Here is a 15,885-nt window from a genome sequence, read left to right on the forward strand (position 1 = left end):
AACAAGAAATTGCTTCTCTAAACCTTTTCCCATTCTGACATTTGACCACTTTACATTCAGGTTGCAAAGGTCATCCATTATTACTGTTTTATGAGACTTAGCTGCCTCTGATCTTTCTCAACGTTGTGCACTCAATATCCTTTCCCTGATCAGGAAAACAGTACAATATCCACCTACACTATTTATATCTTTATGGCTTGGGGTTTGTATCCCTAGAGCCAAATACTGTATGAGCCCTTTCACTCAGAAATTCTCTCTCATTGGATTCTATCACATCTTTCAGGTGAAATGCTACTTCCCCACCTCTTTGAACTAATCTTACTTTCTCACGTTGTTTATAGCCAAGCATTATAGTGTTCAATACAATTTGGCTGCTCCCCATAATTCATTTATGCCTATTATGTCGAAGTCCTCTTTCACAGTCAGTTAATGTGCACAGCCTGCTTGTGCACATTGGTATACATCTACTTATTACCTATAATTTGCAATCAAAGTTGTACAGAGGCCCATGTGTTATTTGGCTGTGTGTTTAAACGTTTGGGTGTTCTTTGTTCATCCCAAATTTCTGAGGTCCAGTCAGTCAGTACTACTCATGGTATTGACTTATTTGCATGCCCTACAAGAAGGAACTATTCAAAACATCACAATTATTTTCTAAAGCTTTATTACAAAGAATCCTTCTGGAGGAAAGGGTTATGTTTTGATCTAATTTATATTACACAGGAAGTTATACAGGGAAAAAGGAATGTGATGATGATTTAATTATTCTGTTCAAAGAGAAAAGCATGCTATTAACAAGAGGCGATGACTCAGAGGTTTATACTTGGTTAAAGATCCTATTAGCGGTTACTGGTTTTGAAACAAGGGAAGCTGACTGATTCTTGTTCACTCATTAAATTCATTAATTTACAAGGATTCATTGCACTGGTGTTAATTTGAGAGACATAAAAGCACAGAAAAAAATTAAATACAGGACAGATAAAATTGTTTCTTAAACACTGCTCAGAACTGATTCTCTCTGCGGCTCATGTAAAAACTGTTCTTTTTTCCCCTTGTTCTGTAGTAATTTAACACCTCTGACAAACAAGGACAACCCTCATGGCCCTTTGCCACGTGTCTGCTGACTTGAGGCTTTTTGAGAAATCACCCCCAGCAGCAAATACTTCAAGAAATGCCATTTTGCCACCAAGCTGTTGTGTGTCTAAATGATATTTCCAGGCTTCCTGATGTCGTAAGAAAATGACCTCAGCAAGAGTTAAAACCTAAGTCTCCCTGTTCCAAAGGGTGGAAATGCACCTTGCCAAGCTTGCGGGGCATTTATTCGCAGAGGGGACCACGGGATGGAGCAATCAAGGTGCTTCGCCATAGCTCCAGAGGCACGAGCTCAAGCCTGGTTCCAGGCTTTGCTAAAGGCCATCCCTGATCAACTCTGCTAGAAATGGTTTTGGGGCATTTGGGCTCCTGAGTTCAGAGGTGGCTGGATGTGGTGCTAGCTTCATCACTCTCTCCTTTGCTATTGGGTACAGCCACTGATAAATCTTAACTATACTAATGCACAACTGGCTAAGGTGGGCACTTGAAGTTTTTAACCCATAATCAATTTTTTTTTCCTCCAGGAGCACTTCAGACATGACCGCGTTTATCCAGTTCTGAAGCACATACGTGGGAGCCAGTGGATTATCTTTCAGAATGTGGCCACCTCAGAAAGAAATCCAGATACTAACTGGGCACGTCTACACGTGACATAGCAGTGGCGGGTACAAGCCATGATACTGCAGCTACATCACCATAGCAATGCGCTCCCTCATTATAGTGCATTGTTACAGCAATGTACTATAATGTTAAAAATAATCATGCACCACTGGCATAGCGCAGTGTGGGCTGTTGCTGCACCATCATTTAGTCCTTCCAAAAGAAAGTACTAAATGACGGCACAGTAACAAAAGTGCTGTAGATGCACCCACATGCGTACAGACACTCAATGAAGCTGACGTGGCGTGGGACTAAAGGTGAAAGAACTCCATCTGATGCAAAATATAGGAACGACCTACACGTCTCTCAAAAATCCACCCCGACAGAATAGGAAAACAAGGACAAGGAAAGGTAGAACCAAATAACCATTTTCCTTATAACGACTTGCTTTATTTTTTCACCAATTAAAAAAAACCAAGGAAACATGATGAACATTTCTCCTTCCTTTTCTTGTGTGAATACAGCCTTGAGATCTTCCTATCAAATCCAGTACCTAGAATTTCCTGCCCAACACTTCAAAGAAAAAACAGTTATTTTGAATGCCTTAATTTTGAAATACCTAACCTAGCACTTGTTTTTCAGAGGTGACAGGCTCACAGTTTTCTGAATAACTCACTTCAAAGGGCCTCGATTTTAGAATAGGGAAAGAGAGGCACCCGAGATCTGCTTGAGAAAGTACTGACCGATGTGCTGCAACTGGGCAGTCCATTGTGCAGGGAGTATGTTCCCTGTTATGCTGCTAACGTATTAGCCTCTTGCTGGTTGAGACAAGGCTACTGCTCTCCAGTCTTTGACGCTGAAAGGTTAGGTAAGAGCACAGGAGGTCAACTCTGTTACTTTTTATGGAGGCAGAAAACGGCATAAAATGAAAATAATTTCCTGTGAAAGCCAAGGACATTCCTGCGTTAGATTTGTTTCCTGAACTAGGTCATACAACTTCTTTTTCTTTCTTTCTTTCTTTTTTTTTAAACATGCATTTGCTGGTTTCCTGTGGCCTCAAGGCCTAAATGATCTGCTTTTATGAGACCAGGCCCACCAATTCCATTCTTCACAGTATGAATGAATAAACCAAGGGAAGAGAAAACATCACAGAACTGCCTGATAAGGGTAACAGGTGATATGAGTTTATAGGATAAAATGCTTAGTCATAAAAAAGACTTAATTGCCAACCTAACTTCTTTTCTAATAAGTAGCTAAGGTTACTTGGAAGATCACATCTACAAGCAGCATATAACTTTCTTAATAGCCGCTGGTCTTTGTTCACCTCTGGTTGGTCACCTGCTGCCTCTTTCACTTTTACCTATTAAGTGTTGTGTAGCCATAGGAGCCAGAGCTGTTTTGCACGCTCATAAAAAATGCTGCTGCTTTGGAGGCAAACAGCTGTTCCTTTTTAAAAATCTTTTCCTTTTTCTTTTGTTAGAAATTGGAGGAAAAAGGCCGCCTTCCGCTTTCCCCAGGGCAACAGAGTTGAATCCTCAGCTTGGCTTGAAACAGGAATTGGACACAATGCAAGTGAGCAGATCCAACAGCTAAGCAGAGAGGGTACAGCCTACCTCAGACAGTGCGAATGCCTCTATAATATCACTCCCCAAATTATTTCCTGCATAGGTCTTGCTGAAAAATTAAACCCTGGCAGAAACCACTGACACAAAGGACCTATTACACAAGTTACGATCATGAGATTTCTTGCAAGGAACCGATAGGCTTGGCATATTTTGATCATGATTATGGACTGACTGAGAGTAATCGTAAAATCCCAATGGGATGACGCCACCAGCCTGAATCTGCAAGCACTCTATACACAGAACTGATTGACTTCAATATCTGAATCCTTGCAGAGTTGTGCCCCAAGAATGGACACTCCTTTAAAGTGTCTCAAATTGAGTACACAAAAATTGTGGACATTGGAAAATGATTGTATCCATCCTTTTGCCTGTGCAATAAGCAATACACGTATGCTCTCTCACACCATAACTCTAAGACAGCTCATTCCTTTCACTTCCAGGCTCCTTACATACCACCCGACTCCTTGCATACAAAGGGTTTCAGATGCAAGATCATTACTATTGCCCTACTATATGTTAAGTAAATTCACTTCTTGTTAAAGGAATTTACTTAACATATAGTAGGGCAATAATAATGATTGTGTATAGAGTTTAAAGGAACCTTGATCTCTTCATTTTTTTCTTTCTTCTCCGTGGACTTTTCTCCCATCCTCTCTCAATACTTTGAGACATGCAGAAAATAGTTTACAGCTGTGCCTAATGAATGAATCTGCTTAAGAATTGTGCAGACCATAAGAAAACAGAATGGTCGTAGGTGAAATTAGTTTCTAATTTGTCTGCAGCTTGAATGCCAAATAGTGTATGAGAAATGTTAATATATCATACCAGTTTATTAACCCAGGCAGATGCTTAGGGAGACATTATTTTCTGCTCTTTAAAAGAAGACCTATTTACATGTGCTCCAGATGCAGCACCAGGCTCTTTTACTTAGCGAGCTGCGATAACTAAAAGCACCCACGTGTAACGTGTACCAGTGACACAGTGCATCCCTGTGCTAAGAAAACGGCAGCGGGGCACTTTGAACTAAAGCACACTGAACATGTTTTAGTTCAAAGCGCACCACCACCATTCTCTCCGCGTGGAGGCAAGCTGCACCCCTGATACACGTGATTCGCAAGGCTGCCAGAGCACATTGATTTAGGTGCTGCAGCAGACTTGATTAATCGAGCCTGCTCCAACGTGCTGGATTTCCAGCACATTAGACCAGGCTCCCTGCATGTGTGTAAGTGCCCATTATTTCTATTTATTATAGCTTGTGGCAGTTCTTTTTAGTGGAAAGCTGTTTAGGGCACTCATCTGCAATGATTTGCTATCTATAAAGTTTCCTGACCAACTACTGCATTAAAGGAAGGTGGCATCGACATCAGCATTATGTGGAAAACTGAACAAGGGACTTCAGTTGCACTAAAAAAGAAGGTAAACGTGAACTAATGATATTTTAAACTAGATGTGGCCAACCCATGGCAGAGGCAGCCAGTGCTTGGCACATGTGCCCTGGGCACTGAATTAAAGGGGGCACCAGCAACGGGAGTTGAGGCAATACTCGCAGAGAGGACAGGGATCAGGGTCAGTGCTGGCTTGAGGGTTTGGCCTTATAGGAGCTGCAGGGGTGGTTACAATGAAATGTAGTGTTGCCACACCTTGGTGACAATAGGATTTGGTGACAATGAGCGACAGTGATGGCCGATTACTAGAGTGGAGCTAGCTCATACTCTAGACTTAGCTTGTAGTACATTCCTTACCAAAAGGATGGTCACCACTGTTTTAAGCCATCCCTAAGATGTCACCAGCATGGTATAACTGGCAGCCTTCCACGAGTCTCTTCAGAGGGGCCAAAAATGTGATACAAAAACAGAAGATATTCACTGCAGCTGTGTCGATGGAAACATCAGGTAGGTATGCAAAGGAATTAAAGATAGGGCCTGAAACTAGTACATACAGCTGCAGTCTGCTTCAGGGATGGGAAAAGATATTGCTGTAAGACAGAGCATAGGCTCTACTTGGAGGTCATATCCCCATGCAGTGAGGAAACAGCTCACACTGAAAACTCCTACGTCAGTTGTCCTGTAGATAAAGAAAAATCTTCAGCTTACACATCTGCTCCTCCACTACTTCTCACTATCATTAAATTAAATGAAATACACATAGGCAATATAAACAAGCAAGGATAGACTAGAAATGGCCAATATGGCACACCATGTACTATGCAACAAGAATGGGGAGAATGAAAATTTGGGGCAAGGATGCAGGAGCGTATGATGCCTCTTGCAAAATAGCGTTTTTAGCACTGACTACAATCTCATGGACATAACAGAGACCTCTTGTAAAACAGGATTTTTAGCACTGACACAGGACAGCCAAAACTTGGCTTTTTAAAGGATTTTGGACAGAATGAACTGCTTGGAGGTCAGTGGAAGGAAAGCTGGATGAAGAATAGAAAACATCCCTTGGGGAACCAACTTTGGCCACTGTCACCTTCCATGACTGTGTTTGTTGGTACAACTAATGCAGAGGTGGGACACAAGACTTTGCATGGGATCTCTGTACTAGCTAGGAGTGAAGTATCTAACCTGTGCTGGGCTTCTGCCCAAGGTCGAATGCGTTTAAGAAAACTGCAACTTGTTCACAGATATCCCATGAGCAACAAATGCACTAAGCATGTCAAATCAATTATTTGCCATGAATTACTCCCTTGGGTCTTCTCAGGCAGATGAAAAACACTGATGGTTGCAGTGGGATTTGAATTGCAAGGAACCAAACTACTTTGAATGCAAAGCCTTGAAGGAGCACTGAGAAGAGTGTAGGAACTTAAACAGCAATCCTTCCATCCATCTTTAATTACCCTGTTCATCCACTGGTGCCAGGCCTAGCACCTCTTCTGTGACAAACAATCCCTGACTTACAGTCAATGAACCCCCCCCAAAATGTTGTATCATTGATTGTGGTTTCCTGCTATTTTCTTTTACCAAATCTTTTTACCTGTCAGTGAGAACCTCTTTGCAGGCACTATATCATAAGTGCTAATGCACCAAGTATCCTTAGTCAAAGAATCCCTTGACGTATTAAGAGTCAGCATGCTTATTATAGATCTCCTGGTTGCAAAAACACAGGACTCTGACCTTGACCTGTGTCTCTAAAAATACTGATGCCTCTCCTTGCTCCCCTTTTATGTGCTCAAATGCCTTGTCCAACAAAATAACTAGGAAGTGCCTCCAAACATAAATAGCAATAGTGCCAACCCCAAACATTCAGACATCGTGAATCAGGCCCCAAAACTCATGAGTGTTTTTGCAAAATTATTTCCTTGTAACAGGTTCTTTTTTTCAGGAGGGTTTTTGTTTTGTTCAGTTTTGTTTTAAATGAAAGCTGATTCTCATATAATTATTTGATTCTGGGACTTGGAGTTTTAAATAAATCATTGCACATAAATATACTTTCAATCAAACAAGAATCCACAGCACAGAGGTAAAGTAGAGCTTACTCGTAAGCTGTAAATAGATTGCAGAGACGTGTTAGTAACATGACCTCGCAAGCCTTACATTTACACCATTGTTCTTACAGCTGAACTGGCAGCATAGATCCACAATCCAAGTTTACTCTACTCTGCCAATAAAATTAAATGAATGGGTGCACACAGCATCAACAGCTCTCCCTTATACTTCTACTGCCACGGATCACTTTTCGATACAGAAACATACCATTACAAGGTGGCCAATGGCCTGGTGCACTGCTGCCTTCTGCTGAACCATAGCAGCTCACTTGTGTAAAATAAGATTTACACTAACAACTGCTAATGGAAATTCTTTGAGTTCAGGTGGCCAGAAAGCTGTACTTCTTGAAACAATCATAGACCTCCTCAGGCTGCGAAGTTCCAAACTACCACAGTGCAACAACTAAGTTCCTAGGAAATCCCAGATTTATAACAATGTTTCCCCAATTACACCTAACCTGAAGTTACACCATATTTATAAAGATAGTAGGTTAGGCAATATAAAGGTTAAGGAATAGGAAATGAAAGGTATGGGCATGAAGTGGTTATTTTGATTCATTTGTATTTGTTAGACTCTCTGAACTTTCACTTGGGAAAAAAAAACAAATTTCTGTTCGTGAAAATCTAAGTTCTGCTTGTGACAATTTGGAGGCAAAGTCAGACTTGGTGTAAAAAAAGTGATGATATCCTAAGCCTGTTGGGGGATGGAGAGACTACCATCAAAGCAAGCCCATTGGGCAACTTTTGCATAACCAGCAGGTTAAGGCACTCAAGGGAATCCACCCCTACCCGAGGCCTGGAATGATGTCTTCCTGGGAGTGCAGGGAAGACTAAGGCTTCCAGTGGGACACTTATGTGCCTATATACCAATGCCAGGAGCTTGGGAAACAAACAGGAGGAACTGATCTTCCTGCTAAACAAGAATGACTACAATCTCATAGGGATAATGGAGACCTGGTGGGACTCCACCCATGACTGGGCCACAGGCTATACCCTGTACAGGAGAGATTATCCATAAAAAAAGGGGGTGGGGGTGTAGTGCTCTATGCCAAGGAAAACTACCATCCCTGCAAGCTGACACTGGCACCCAAGGAGGACAACTGGAGACCCTCTAGGTTAAAATATGTGGAGAACGTGGCACAGGAGACACAATGGTAGGAGTCTACAGACATCCTAATCAGGATCAAGAGCTTGACCAGTAATTTGCCAAGGAACTGGCTGAGGCTGCGTGCTCCTGGTGCATGGTTGTCATGTGAGACTTCAACTACCTGGACATCTCATGGGAAGAGCACTTGGTCAAATCTGAATGATTGCAAACCTTCCTCACGTGCGTGGACGAGCTCTGACTCGAGAAGTCTATGCACCGACAAGAGGTAAAGCACTGCTCGACCTGGTACTGGTAAAAGGGGATGATCTAGTCAGTGACCTAAGAATTGAAGGGAAGCTGGGAGACAGTGCCCACAAGCTGATCACTTTCACTATCCACCGCAAAGCTGCCAAGTCAGTCATCAATGCAGAAGTCCTCAACTTCAGGAAAGCTGACTTTGATAAGCTCAAGAGGCTTGTTGTTGAGGGCCTAAGGGACCATGCCTTGACAGGGAGGGGAGTTCAGGATGAGTGGTTACTCCTCAAGGGAGCAAACCTGAAAGCAGAAGCGATGTCTATCCCATCTCGGAGGAAAGGTAGCAAAAGGGCACAGCAACCCCCTTGGCTCATCAGGGAACTTGTGGACCTCCTGTGCCTAAGAAGAGAGACCTATAAAGGAAGGAAGACAGGAATCACCACAAAAAAGGAGCATTCTGCACTGATCCGGGCCTGTAGGGAGTGAACCAGGAAAGCCAAGGCTGCAACCAAACTCCAACTGGCTACACGTATCAAAGACAACGAAAAATCTTTTTTCAAGCATGTGGGGAGTCGGAAGAAAAGCAAGGGTAACACTGGATCCCTGTTAAACTAAATGGGACAGCTTACAACCAACACCCAAGAAAAAAACAACCTGCTTAATGGGTATTTTGCATCAGTTTTTCACCAGCCAAAAGGGACTGCCACTGGCTTGGATCTTTGAGAACTCCTGGTGCTCAGGAGAAGTGCCCAATGATTGGAAGAAGGCCAATGTGGTGCCTATCTTCAAGAAAGGAAGGAAAGTAGATCCAGAGAACTACACCTGCAGCCTGACCAGTGTCACATAGAGAGGGAGGATCATCTCCTTGGTCCTGCTTGTGATGCATGTGTGGATGCATGGCAAGGTACGGTTAGCCCTACTGACCGTGTACTCTCATTGTCAGCCCCTGTTCATCTTGGAGTCAATAATGACTCCAAGATCTCTTTCTGTCACCATGCTTTTGAGAAGGGAGTTCCCCAGCCTGTAGGTATGCTGCTGGTTCCTCCTGCCCAAGTGTAGCACCCTGCACTTGCCAGTATTGAATGCCATCCTATTTTCATTTGCCTACCCCGGTAACCTGTCCAGGTCCTGCTGTAATCTGTCCTTCCCTTCTAGCATGCCCACCTCACCCCAAATCTTGGTGTCATCTATGAATTTAAACAGGTTGCCCTTCACCCCCTCATGCAAGTTGCTAATAAAGAAACTGAACAGTGCAGGCCCAAAGACCGAGCCCTGGGGGACCCCACTGCCCACTTTCCTCCAGGTCGAAAATGACCCGTCCATCACCACTCTCTGAGTATGACCCCTCAGCCAATTTGCAATCCATCTGACTGTGTAAGCATCAATGCCACAGTCACCTAGCTTTTTAATGAGAATGGGGTGGGAGACAGTGTTAAAGGCTTTCCTGAAGTCCAGAAAGATTACATCTATCACGACACTTGCATCCAGTGATTTTGTGACCTGATCGTAGAAGGCAATCAGGTTGGTCTGACAGAACCTGCCCCTAATGAAACCGTGCTGGTCATATATCTTGACTTGAAAGAAGCCTTTGAACTGGTGTCCCACGATCTCCTCATGGAAAAATTGGCCAACTGCGGTCTCAGCTACATCACAGTCCGATGGCTGGGGAATTGGCTCTGAGGTCAGACCCAGAGAGTGGTAATAGATGAAAGTGAATCATTATGGTGTGCCATAACCAATGTGGTCCCTCATGGCTCCATCCTTGGGCTTATAGTCTTTAACATCTTTATTAATGATGTAGACATTGGTGTCAGAAGCGGGCTGGCCAAGTTCGCCGATGATACCAAACTTTGGGATAAAGCATCCATACCTGAGGATAGGCTGGTGATCCAGGACGACCTCAATAGGCTCAGAAAATGGGTGGATGAAAACCTGATGACATTTAACACTGAAAAATGCAAGGTACTCCACCTTGGGGATAAAACCCCTGCACCATACTTATAGACTCAGCAGTGCTATGCTTGCTAGCATCATGGCTGAAAGAGACTTGGGGGTCATGATTGACCACAAGATGAATATGAGCCACCAATGCAGTGTCACAGCTAGTAAAGCGAGCAAAACTCTGGCTTGCATCCATAGATACTTCTCAAGTAAATCCCAGGCTGTCATCCTCCCGCTGTACCCGGCCTTGGTGAGGCTGCAGCTGGAGTACTGCTTCCAATTCTGGGCTCCACAATTTAAAAAGCCCATGGAAAAGCTTGAGAGAGTCCAGAGGAGAGCCACGTACATGATCAGAGGGCATGGGAACAGGCCTTGTGAGAAGAGGCTGAGAGCCATGGGACTCTTCAGCCTGGAAAACCGCAGACTCAGGGGTGACTTAGTGGCTGCCTATAAGTATATAAGGGGCATACATCAGGATCTAGGAGAATGCCTGTTCACCAGAGCGCTACAAGGGATGACGAGGTCAAACAGTCACAAACTCCTCCAAGACCATTTCAGGCTGGACATAAGGAAAAACTTCTTTACTGTCCAAGCCCTCAAGGACTGGAATAGCCTGCCTCCAGAGGTGGTGCAAGAACCTACTCTGGAATTCTTTAAGAAGCATTTAGATACCTATCTTGCTGGGATCCTTTGACCCTAGCTGACTTCCTTCTCCTGGGGCAGGGGGCTGGACTCAATGATCTTCCGAGGTCTCTTCCAGCCCTAATGTCTATGAAATTTATGAGATATCACTATCTTTTTGGGAGTGTTAGGGGTCAAGTTTGGATTATGGTTCATATTTTGAATTAATGTCAGTTGGTCCTAAAGTTGATGAAGACAGTAAAGATGGATGTAGAATGTTCTTTATAACAATTTTTTGATAGAAAACTGTATTTTGTAAAATTTGGTAGTGTGAGAGTGATAGTGTAGCTGTGATGGTCCAGAAGTTATGCCAGAAGCAAAGACGTTTTAGGGTGATATCTCTTATGGGACCAACTATATAACTCCAGTTATGCAGTGGGAGCATCTAAACGTTCATAAATGCACCATAATTACAGCACATTAAGTTTAATACCTGTAATTGCAGGTACTGACTTAATGCACTGGAATGGGCGCTACTGTTCATTAGAGCAAATGAATGGTTTTTTTTGTGATGCTTAATGTGCATTAGACTAATGCACAGTAGAACTAATGTAATGTGAATTTAATGTCTCGCGTAGACGCGCCCTGTTGGCCAAGTAGAAACTAGCACCCTAAGAAAGCCTTGCCTCTAGTATTTTGTAAAACTGCAATTTTTCATCCCCTCTTAAAGATTTTGACAAAATTCCGTTTGAAACTGAAAGCACTATTCAGACACGTGTACTTTGGGGAGAGGGCCTTTTACATTTCTGTCATAATTAAAATGCAGAAATGAAGAATAATTATTACCGTTTACAGATGTTCATCCTGATGAAAATGTTTTGGATACATTTCTTTCATGAGTGAGAATGGTGAATACTCTCCTTGCTACAATTCCTTTTTGTTTTGTTTAAAAATCTGGGGCAAATCTGGGGAAATGACTTCAGCCCTGTGGTAGGAGCTGCTAGCTGCGAAAACTGAACCGCAGCATTCTGTTGGGAAACTGCATACTTGCATCTGATAATCATTTTATGGGAATGTGTGCCGACTTATAGTTGTGGTTCCCCACAAAAGACTGGGAACATGAGGTACTTTTCTACTAAATCTATTTCACGGTCTATTCCTAACCTCTCTTTTATATCAGTTTTCTTCCACCAGCTAAAGTTTTCTTACATTAGAGCTTAACAGAGAAGATAGATAACAGAATGCTTTTCATACTCATTTCTACTCACCCGCTAATTTTCAACTATAGTAAGTCCAAAGGCTTTAGCTAAGGTACTGCATATTTGTGGAGGCAAGACAAGGCAAAGCCCTTATATGTAGAGATTTTGTCAGTGAATTTGGGTTAAAATCATTATCTTGCTATATTTCCTGCAGAGGGGCCAAAAATGTGAGTAGCATATTGGGCTGGCTGAACTGAAGAAGCCCACAGATTTGTGAACTTAAATTTAGTACAACAAATTATTAGTGGACCATGTGAGATGAGGTATATTCCTATTGCTGACTACAGAATGGAACAAGGCTTATTTCACCTTTGATAGGTAAATAAAATATTTATAAAAAATGTATTTGATTTATCTGCCACCCTTCCCCCCAAAAAGGCTCAGTATAGCTTGGAAAAAAAAGTGATGACAATGGATAAAATAATAAGACAACAATTCTGCAAATAAATAGCTGAAAGTTTCACCTGAACTGCTAAAAGCCTACCCAAATTAGAAGCTCTTACACAACTTCGGAAAGATGGTCAGGTTTAGGGCATTTGAGAGTCCTAATGAGGAGGGAATTCCAGAACTGAGGAACAACTACCATGAATGATCTCCCACATGTTTGGCTAAGCAAACTTAGCATTCAGATGGTATTTAGAAGTATTGCAATGGCATAGAGACGTACATAATTCTGCCCCTTCCCTTTCCCCCCCCTCCCCCTTGACCCCATCAATGCCAATATTTTGACCAATTAAATACTTAGATGCGTAATACATGTGTAACAAAGCAAGGGTAAAGGTTCAGGTTTCTGTTTGGTCTGTCATGGAAGAGGAGTTGCAAGTGGCATTGTTTTAGTGACATCTCCTGCTGTGTGGCAAGTAGAGAAGTTTTCACTTGTCCAACTGAGATAATGCTGATACTTCTATATAGGCATCAGGTCACTACATCATGCATCACGTCTCAATACAATGATCAGTCAACGGAGGGACGCATCTCTATATGGGGCATATAAAACCCATGGGAAATGCTTTTAGCATCCTTGGTCTGAAATACAGAGAAACTGTTCATAGGTATAAGATCCAAGGAAGGATTAACCAACCACTTGAATTTCTCTGCCATCTATAGGGGATACTGGAAATTCTATAGGTCCACTGCATACAACTAACTCTACTTCTGCACATAAGAGACTCATTTAGCAGCTGTAAAAACATTTTTTTGTTCTTTCTGTTTTGCATTAGTTTAGGCAAGATGTGTTGGTTAATGATGGCACATTGCTTTGACCAGAAGCACAGAGCAATGACAGAGACAGCAGATTAGACATATCCAGCTGGTTCTCAATACACATGCTTGATATTCAGATAAAACAGGAGATAAGGAATAGAGAGATAATAATCTGTTAAAGTGTAGGAGTGCATAGGAGGTGGTAATTATATTCCATTTACAGGAGTCTCTCCCGTCTCCATTTAGCTGTTTTCAGCAGTTCTATTGCTGCATTTAATGGCAAATACTCTTTCCCCATGATAACCATTACCATTGGAAACTGCAGCGCTCCATTTAAATGTAGTGCAGACATTCCCTCTTCAGACCTACATGACCTTAGAAGACCTGTCCTTGTCGGAGCCTAATCAAGTATTTTCAGCCTTCATCTCTCCCGGGGTGGGAAATTCATTTGTGAAATTTCCCATTTTTCTCTTTTCCCTCATTATCATGTCTGAAATACCTCCTGGACAGTCTCACATGTTCATTTTTGGAAAATAGTAGCACTCAGATACAATGGTGATGGGTACTGGCAAATAGTGAAATGCATAAACTACTAAACAGATGAATAAGTTTGGTAAGAAGAAGAAAGCACTGCAGTGTACTGTAAGAAGAACCTGAATGATCCTGTCTCTCATGTCTTGCTCCACCACAGCTCTGCTGTGACATTGGACAAGTCACCCAGAGTATGCCTCTAGTACATCCCCAGCACTCCTGGTGGCACCCACTGCTGCAAGAACATGCCCTGCTTACCCACACATGCTTGCATGTACCAAACCCAGAAATGCATCCTTAAGGTCACTTGAGGTACATCTATACGAGACCCTTAATGCACAGAACACTAATTTTACTGTGCATTGAAACATTGGGCAAAGCCCGTGGTAATGTGCAGATTTTGTCTAATGAGCAATAATATCACTAAAAAAGCATTAATCTGTACTAATGTGCAGTAGCATTGATTATAGCACATTAAGTTAGTACCTGTCATTATAGGTACTAAACTCAACGCACCGTAATTACAGAGCATAATGAATGTGTAGATGCGCCCTCAGAGAGGCATCCTTCCCACAGCTGTAACAAGAGACAAAAGGTGCTTTCTCCCCATTAAAACCTCTGTCTCTCAAGAGCAGCTGTGTGTTAGGGACTAGGTAGTGGGCAGTCTGGCCTAGCAGCTAGTCATCTGAATCACAGAACCATAGAAAAGTAGGGCTGGAAGGGACCTCCAGAAGTCATCAACCCCCTGCCTGAGGCAGGATCATCCCTATCCAAACCATCCCATATAGTGCATAATCTAAATTTGCATAAGACTACTGTTAGTCCTGACACAACATAGCCATCACACCCTAACCTACCACAGGTAAAGCAGGGGGACCAAGGAAACCAATGTCCTACTTCTATGAAATTTTATCAGTACATGCTCAAGAGATCCCCACTATAGTGGAAGACAAAACACCCCACAATCTGTACCAATATGACCATGGGGTAAATTCCTTCCTGACCCCAAATCTGGCAATTGGTCTGACCCTCTAGCCAGGAAACTCCAGCTTTGGTCCCAGCAGGAGCATTAGCATATCCCTGTCAAACTTCCCATCCTGAGCTGTAGCCAACACCCAATGCCTCCGAGCGAGGCTTAAAAACACCCTGACACATATAGCAGTAGGGGGTGTGTGGGGGAGGCAACCAGCAAAGCCCAGAAGTATAGAAAAGTACCAATAGTAGAGCAGTAGTTTTTCCCCAAAATTTTTCTGGATATCCAATCTAAAAAACCTACTTTGCCTCATCTTCAAGCTATCAGTTCTTGTCCTCCTCTTTGCAGCAAGAGAGAAAAGGTGCTTCCTTCTTCTTTATGGCAGCCCTTCAACTATTTGAAGACTGCTATCATATCCCCTATTAAGTGCCTTTTCTGAAAGCTGAATACGCCTAACTCCTTCAGCCTCTCTTCATATGACTTGCTTTCTAAGCCCTCCTGCCTCTGGATCCTTTCTAATGTCTCCATGTCCTTTTTAAAATGCAGAGCCCAGAACCATGCACAGTACTCCAGATGAGGCCTAACCGAGCTGAGTAAAGAGGCACTATTACCTCCCACATGTTGTATCCATTGATGCATCCCAAAACCTCATCCACCTTTTGTGTGGTTGCATCACATTGCAGACTTATATTGAGCCTATGATCTACCAAGACTCCTAAACCCTTTTCCATAGAGCTGCCATCCCACCAGGCATCACCCATTTTATATGCGTCTCATTGATAATTCTTCCTAAGATATAGCACCTTGCTTTTTTCTGCATTGAACTTCATCCATCCTGTTAACCTCAGACCAACTTTTCAATTTGTCTAGATCCTTTCAAATTGTGCTCACATCCTCCAATGTGATTCCAGCAGAATAGAAGCTGGAGCCAGAAAAAGAGCCAGGAGTCAAACCAGGAAGCCAGCAAGGAAGCATATGGAGGGTCAGGAACAAAAACTTCTACTTTTTCCAGGTCAAGAATATGGGCTGGGTCTAGTTTTCAAAGCCTGGAGTGGGTGGGGTCTGTTGCCTGTGGCTTCAGAGGACTGGCTACCCTGATTGCCTCACTCAGCCCAGCTGAGGTCAGGGCATTGCTCAAGGCTTGTTGTAGGTGGTGCCTGTTCAAGGGATGACTTGAATCCCTGATGGAGATTAATTTGGTCTGGAGC

Source organism: Alligator mississippiensis, chromosome 3 (assembly GCF_030867095.1).
Source record: "Alligator mississippiensis isolate rAllMis1 chromosome 3, rAllMis1, whole genome shotgun sequence".
NCBI classification, from domain to species: domain Eukaryota; kingdom Metazoa; phylum Chordata; order Crocodylia; family Alligatoridae; genus Alligator; species Alligator mississippiensis.